Raw genomic sequence first — 8,483 nt, 5'->3', positions numbered from 1 at the left:
GGAGAATCTCTGACATTTGAACAGGAGTGAAGACAGTGGATGGGAGGACTGTGCATGTGGAGAATGGAAAGAACCCTAATCTTTGACTGTGAATATCCTAGAAGTTTTGGCCAAGACACAAAGCAAGTGCTTTAAATGAATAGGTCAGTGTTTTGCATGAGTGGTTAAGTAGCATTTGGACATCGAAGGGTGTGCTGTAAACACTTAAAGGAAGGTTTAAGAAAACTGTCCTAGGTCCGAGAGTCCATTTATACCTTATGTCTCCAGACAAACTGCTAGGTGATTCCACGTTTACCCGGCCGAGCTCTTACTTCTACCAGCCATTTATGGGTTGCCTTTTTCGTGCTTTGGAATTAAAATTTAAAAGTTAAAAAAATACAATATCCAAGTTGTGCTTGGTCTTCGTATCTACTATTCAACACCGATTTCCATGAGCAAATATTGGCTCTACCAAATATTACCCTCTTATTTAAAAGCTTTATGGTACGATATTTTAAGCCGATGCAGAAAAAGAAAAAAAAAAAAATAGTGAAAGGAACCCTCTATCTCTTACCCACCTTCAATAATGATCAGCTCATGACCACTCGTGTTTCATCTATATGTCCACATGCATCCCCATTTCCATATGATTTTGAAGCAAATCAGACTTATCATTTAATCTGTAATTATGTCAGCATGTGTACTTCAAAGATAACATTTTAAAATAGTAACCCCACCATTATCACACAGAGTTGATGATGAGTATATGTGCACAGAATGTGATGATCAAATCAGGATAGTTGGCATATTCGTGCATTAATCAGTTTCTAACAGCATTCTCTAATCACAGGAACTGGGAATCCTTAGAGAAATGGCTGGTACTAGGACTGGGATGTGGAATACACAAGCTGAGCCTGCAGTGTCTTCTAGTATGAGAGGGTTGTGCTCAAAGAAAGCCTAGTGCGGGGAGGGGTGTAAAAGGGACACAGGGGATAACCCCAATGTCCCCAGTGTCTGAATGTGGAAGAACTGAGCTACAAAATGAATGAAGCAGTATTGGATTAGAACCCAAAGCATAAACTCAATGTCCATGAGTCCATGCCATCATCAATAAATGACTGAATAAAGAAACAAATGAGGGAGAGCACACAAAGCTGTGCACGTGATTCCAAATAATTTACGTAGTTACTGTGCCCTCCAGGATCTGGAGCATATCTGCCCACTGCTTAAGGGTGGGCTGCCCATAATAATGTCCTTCCAATGAACATGGCATGGAAAATGGTAGAAAAGAGTACCTTTAGAGTGTAGAAACCTGAGAAACACTGTGTCAGCCAGGTGACCGAGATCAGCATTGACAACGAGAAGTGCTGTTGATAGCATGAATCTTTAATAGGATGTGATGAGGACACTCTGTGGTCTTCTTTCCCAAACCCGTAAGTCTAATGTAATCATGAGAGGAACATCAGACAGATCCCAATTGGGGGCACTCTGCAAAGTACTTGATCAGTACTCCTCAAAACGGACAAGGTCACCAGGAACAAGGGAAGCCTGAGAAACTGTTGAAGCCTGGAGGAACCCAAGGAGACATGACGACTTAGTGGAGTATGGGATCCTGGAACAGGAAAAGGACATTAGGAAAAAAAATGAGGAAATCTAAATAGAGTCTGGACCTTAGTTAATAGTTATGTATCAGCATTGACTCGCTAGCTGTGGCAAGGGTACCAGAGTAGTGTAAGATACTAAAAACGGGGGAAATTGTGTATGGAAAAAATGTGCACTCTCTCCACTATTTTAGGATCTTGCGAATCTAACGCTGTTCTAACTTTAAAGCTTTATTGACACTTTAACAGTTCCTTGATATCATCAAACATTCATGTAGTATTCAAAAATCAAATTTTCGTACCCACTTAGTTTTCACAGTTTGATATCCTACTTCCTTTAATTGTCTGATACACCACTATGCAATAGACTTATAATGCAGGACGTATAATTATATATACCACAACCGCCACATGAAAAATACCAAATACGCGAGATGGATGTCATAATATTGTATATTTTCTTTCACATATGTAAACTGTTTTCTTTTCGATGTCTAAGAGATATAAGATGATTACAGGTATTTGACCATTCTGTGCTGGTGTGTGTGATGTTTTTAATTCCTGCCGTGTATTTTTCACCCAGGAGACTTGTGCCTTCAGACCTCCCCTCTTCAAGTGTCCGTTAGTGCATGAGCTGGTGGCTGGACTATTGCAAGGTCCAGGTCTAAGAGAACAATGTGGGTCTCACAATGTGGTCCCTGGACCAGCAGCACATGCCTTGCCCGGGTTCTTGCTAGACATGCAATTTCTCAGACTCCACTCCAGACCTGCAGAATTGAAGAGGGGTAGGGAGCCAGGAATCATAAGCCCTCCAGGTGATTCTGCTTCACATGCCAGTTCGACAACCACAGCTGGGGGTTCTAAGACATAAGAGATTTAAACAGGCTTGGCCTTGGAAAGGAAGAAAATCCTTCAGTCTTGACAGTCTGATTGAAGTTGGAGGACAGTATACTGAACAATAAGCCAGACACAGAAGGATGACTACTACGTGATACCACTTCAATGAGTATGAGGAATGTAAAACAGACTCAGAAGCAAAGACTAGAAGAGTGCCCTGGAGCACACGGGTGAAGAGGGAAGGAAAGCAGGGAGGGGTGATTGCACACACCTCCTCCCTCCTCCAGTTGTTACTGCAATACTTAGGATAGCCTTTGGCTACTTTGACAGGGAGACCCCCAAGCCCAGGAGCTTCCAAAAGTGGGAAACTTATTTGTCTCTTGTGTCCCTGTTGGCAATCTGAAGGTGCTCCACATAGAGCAGGGATCCATGCCCCTTCTTCTTGTTCTGCTTTCCTCAGCTTGCGGTTTCCAACTCGTGGCCCAACACAGTTGCTCCAAGTCCTGATATCACATCCACATCCCCACTCAGTCACTTCTAGCCTCTGAGGGGTCTTTTAATGAGGTGGCCACATACCCAGTGAAAAGACTCTTAATCTAAGAAGTGGAGAACTGAATTCGTGGACAAGAACATTCTCCGTCACACTCCTATTAAATTATCATGCAGCTACACGTGACGGTTGAAGCTTAACTGAAGGGATGAAATCTGTAAGGTAGAAAAAGTGGCGAGGACAAGGTTTATATGTGGATTTATGATAGGAGAGGCTGTGGGGATATGTGGGGGAGTGAGAGCTAGAGAAGACGGGGAATTTTCCAGGAGATACAAGGAATTGATGATCTATGGCCCGTTCGATGATATCGGAAAGTCCAGCAGGAGTTAGGATTTGTTTTCTAGTATTTTTGGTCATAGAACGTCTCTGTGAAAGTCTCACCAGGTTAACACTGGACATAATTGGGAATTACAGAATTACAATGGGAAGAGCAACATGACAGCAACTCTCTGGGGAATTTTGATCATCCAAGAGTGACTTTAGCGAGGTGTGAGAGGAGTACAGAAGGGATCAGAGACACATCTGAATGACCTGCAGCGTGAGGATTTGGGACAATAAAGAAGGGAAAAACGCAGCCTCAAGGAGGTGAAGTTAGTCCTTGGCCAGGGGGTACTTTTTTCTTTTTGGGAACTTGTGCCCTGTTCTTGATCCCAGTCAGGGCCACGTGTCTGGGATTTCTGGTGCGTAGACGGATGGCTTGGCTTCAGGCTGCAGGATCCCTAGTCTTTACAGAGACAAGAAGGCTGAGCAGCCAGCCCGAATGGAGGTGTTTAAAGGAAAACATGCCCAGAGGGGGATTTAGAGGCAGAAGAAGAGCTTTGTGGAGGGAGAAATTTGCTAGTAAAAGGGTTGGGGAGCTTGATTTGCTCCTGGTGTGAGAATTCAATGTCACGATCCCTGGAATGACCCGCGAGGTGCAGAGACGCAGGATTGCAGCCGGGCTGCCCGGAAGGGGCACACGGAGCGTTTCCACCCCAGCGCCCCTGGCCGGTACATGGGAGTCTCTGGGCAGGCGCTGGAAGTCAGGAGTCTTTATAGGTCCCTGGTGATCCCAGGCTGTGACCAGGGAGGAGCACCAGCCATCGGGCAGGGAGACTAATGTCCCCTGTGACCGGGTGGCCCCTGACCGCCGTGCTCCCAGCCGCCTGTCCTCCTCCAGCTGCCTAGGGGAACGCGCCTTTCCCGCCTTCCCCTCCATTGCACTCCAAGATCCCCTGCCACCTCTCCCCGCTCGGTTTCTCTCGTCCCCGGCATCACTGCGTCCGTCATTTCAGCTCCACACACTGCAGTGTACAGTGTCCTGCAGCTTTTATTCCAGCATGTATCGGAAGCCACGAAGTCGTAGGCCGGCGAGCCTCTGTCCCCGGCTGTGCTGTTACAAGGTTTTCCATTCGTGAAGGCTGAGGAGGCTCCCTTCTGAACACTTGGACCCGGCAGCATTTTCAGTCTGGACCCTTCCCACGCATGTGCTGAGATGCTCACAAACTCGCTTCCCACAGATGACCAAGGTGGCTCTCCAGGTGCCCGTGTCACGACCACTATGTCGGGAAGTTCCCTGTGGTAGTTGGAGCGTGAGAGTGGGTCTCAGCAGATGGCTGTGTCCCCCCAAACCTAGATGTTTTCATTGCTTCTATGATGTCCCTCTCTGATACCTTCTCTATGATGCTATTACCCATAACGTCCCATCAGGTCACCCCTCTGTATGATATGACCTAAGATGTCCCTGTATGAATCCCTTCTGTGTGATCCTACTCTCTATGATGTACTTCTATGATACCCCACTACATGATGCTGTTATCTACAATTTCCCTGATTCCCCTTTTCATGACATCATGTATGATGTCCCTCTATACCACCCCTCTCTATGGTATTATAAATAATGTCCCTTTATGATACCCCTTGTATGATATCTATGATGTCTCTCTATGATACCGCACTCTATGATATCATCTAATAAGTCCCTCTATGAAACCCTTCCCCATAATGCCATTATCTATGATATCTCCTCTACGATACCCTCCTGTATGTTATCTATAATATCTCCACTATGACACCCCTCTTCATGATAGTAGCTAAGACGTCACTCTATGAAACTCTTCTCTATGACCCTACTGTATATGATGTACCTCTATGATTCGTCAGTCTAGATTATCAATAATGCCCTCTATGATTCCTCATTCTATGATATTATCTATAATGCCCCTCTATGATTCGGCTTTCTGATGTTATCTATAATACCTCTCTATGATTTCGCTCCCTATGATACTATTTGTAATGCCCCGCTATGATATTATCTAGTAATGCTCCCCTATGATTCCTCTATGTTATCTATGATTTTTGTCTATGATTTGGCTCTCTATGATTCTATCTATAATGCCCCTCTATGATTCGGCTCTCTATGATACTATCTATACTGCCCCTCTATGATTCGGCTCTCAGAGGTTACCTATAATGCCCCTCTATGATTCTGTTTTCCATGATATTATGTGTAAGGCCTGTCTATGATTTGGCTCTCTATGATAATTTCTATAAAGCCCCTCTGTGATTCGGCTCTCAGATATTATCTATAATGCCTCTCTATGATTCCACTCTCTATGATATTATGTGTAAGGACCATCTATGATTCGGCTCTCTTTGATATTACGTATAACGCCCCTCTATGATTCAGCTCTCTACGATATTGTGTGTAAGTGTCGTCTAGGATTCGGCTCTCTATGAATATATCTATAGTGCCCAGCTATGATTCACCTTGCTTACATTATCTATAATGCCAGTCTATAACTCGGCTCTCTATATTATCTATAATGCTCCTCTATGATTCCCTCTCTATAATTTTATCTGTAATACCCAGCTATGTTTGGCTCGCTGATGTTATCTATAATGCCCGTCTATGATTCGGCTCTCTATGATATCATGTGTAAGGACCCTCTATGATTCCGCCGTAGGGGAACATACTCCATCTGGGTGGAGGTTGCGTGACCTCTGGGGTTCCAGCTCCCTGTGGGGTGAGGGGTGCGGTTCGACGGGGGGATATGCTCTTGGGGATTGAGAGCGCGCTGGCCGCGGGGCTGTGGAGGTGGCGATCGGCTCCTGCTGGGTAACGGCGTGTGGCCAGCTGTGGGCACCTGCTCCGTGGAGAGGGAGGGCTCTCGTCTTGGGGAGCAGGGGATCTGCTCAGTGCGCTGGGAGGGCAAGTGGCCTGCAGTGGGTACAAGCTCTGTACAGCGTGAGGACTCCATACTTTGTTGGTGTCCGGTTGACTGGGTGGGGACTTGCTCCGCATCACTGAGAGCACGCAGCCCAGGTGAAAAGGATCTGCTCCTACGGGATGTGCGATCCTGATTTTACCGGTTCCCCGGTGAGGTCCCGCGGTCCTCTGGGGGCGACATGCTCTTCAGTGGTGAGGTCACGCGGGCCGTGGGGGTGGGGAGGTGGCGATCTTTTCCTGCTCGTGGTGGCGTGTGGCCTGCTGTGGGCAACTACTCCGTGAAAGGTGCGGGCTTGCGTCTCGCGTGGCGGGGCATCTGCTCTGTGGGGTGGGAGGGCGCGCGGCTCGTGGGCGTTCCTGCTCTGTGCGGGAACAGGGCTCTGGTCCCAATGCGGTGGACGTGGTCCTACCGGGAATGGCTACAGACTTTAGTAGTGTCCCGGTGAGGGTGCGCAGCCCATGGGTTTAGGACACCTCCTCCTCCGGAGTGAGTTGGCAGTCCGATCTGGGCGAGCTTCTTCCTGCGTGGTTAGGGCGCGCGGCCAGCGGTGAGACCTCCTCCGTGCGGCCTGAGGGTACGGGGCCACGGGGGGTGGGGGGAACTGCACCGTGTGTGGTGAGGACACACGTCCGTTTGGGGCACCTGCTCCGTGTGACTTGAGGGCTCCAGACCTTATCGGTGACCAGGTTAGGGCTCTGGAACCGGGTTGGGTACTTACTCCTGCGGTGTGAGGGCACACGATCCGAGGCGTGAGGGGAACCCGCTAATGTGCGGTGAGGGTCCATGGCCCGCCAAGGCACCTGCTCCGTGCAGCTTTTGGGTTCCAGACTTTATTGGTGCCCAGGTGAGTGCGCGAGACCCGCGTTGGTGACCTCCTCCGTGCTGGGTGTGGGTGCGGGACCAGCAGGGGGGCTTGCTCCCTGCAGGGTGAGGGCGCACGTCACGTCGGGGCACTTGCTCCGTGCAGCTTTAGGGCTCCAGACTCCCCCGGGGTCCGTGTGAGACAGTGAGGACCTGCTCAGGTAGGGGTGATGGGGAGGGGCCCATGGGAATTCCTGTTCCGTGATGGTGAGGGCTCAAGACATATCGGTATCCAGGTGAGACTAGTGGCCTTTGAGAGTACCTAAATGCTCCATGCGGAATGAGGAATCCAGACCTTACCGGTGTCTGGGTCAGGGCGCCAGGCCCGCAGGGTACGTGCTCCATACGGGGTGAGGGCACTCGTACCTGGGGGACCGAACTGGTCGGTGAAGTATGAGGGCTCCAAATCTTATGCATGTCCTGGTGAGGGCGCGCGGCCCAGGGTGCGGAGCTGCGCCTTCTGGAGTGAGGTCTCAACGCCTTACAGGTGTCCAGGTGAGGCGTACATCCCACGGATGGGATCCGCTCAGTGCAGAGGGAGGGGCGCTTCCCTTAGTAGGTGAGCATACTCCATTCAGAGGGATGACATACGGCCCGCGGGAGTCTTGTTCCCTGTCATGTGAGATCATGTGACACTCCCGGGAACGTGGGCCAAGCTTACGGGGATGAGGGCTCATGGCCCTTGCGGTGACGTTCTCAGCGCACCATAAGGGGAAAAGGCCAGGGCGGGGAAGTGCACCGACTGGGGTGAGGGCATTCCACTGACTTCAGGGACCTCCTCCCTGAGAGCTAAAGGCCCAGGACCCACGTAGGCGACCTGCTCTTGCGCGCTGAGGGCATGCGGTCCCAGGTACAGCTGGGGACGTGTCCCTGTGAGTTGAGGGCCCGTGGACTGCAGGGGTACTTCCTAGGTTCAGGGTACGGGTGTGCATCACGCCGGGGTAATTGCTCCGTGCGGATCGAGGTCTCTGGGTCTTGTAGGTGCCAGTGTGTGTGCGGCGGGGGGTATCTGCTTAAGCGTGGTGAGGTCACTTGACCCTCGCGGGGACATGCTTCGTGTGTGCGGCGTGAGGGCGCCCGGTATTTTGGAGACCTGCTTAGTGCTTTTGAGGAATACAAACTTTATCGGTGTGACCTTGAGGCGTGCGTCCCTCCGTAGGGACCCGCTCAGAGTAGAGGGAGGTCACGTGAACCGCAGTTGGGGATCATGCTCCATTCGGGTGCAGGGCACATGGCCCCCGGGCATCCTGCTCCCTGAGGGGTGATGTCCCTCGCTTTGATGAGGAAGACATTTACTTAAAGGGTGAAGGCGCTCGGCCTTCGGGGACGGACCTCGTCCGTGAAGTTTGAGGGCTCCAAATCTTATACGTGTCCTGGTGAGGGTGCGCGGCCCACGGTGCGGACCTGCGCCTTTCGAAGTGAGGTCTCTAGGCCTTACAGGTAGGT

Source organism: Cynocephalus volans, unplaced genomic scaffold (assembly GCF_027409185.1).
Source record: "Cynocephalus volans isolate mCynVol1 unplaced genomic scaffold, mCynVol1.pri scaffold_35, whole genome shotgun sequence".
Classification (NCBI taxonomy): domain Eukaryota; kingdom Metazoa; phylum Chordata; class Mammalia; order Dermoptera; family Cynocephalidae; genus Cynocephalus; species Cynocephalus volans.
This window is presented reverse-complemented; position numbering follows the sequence as displayed.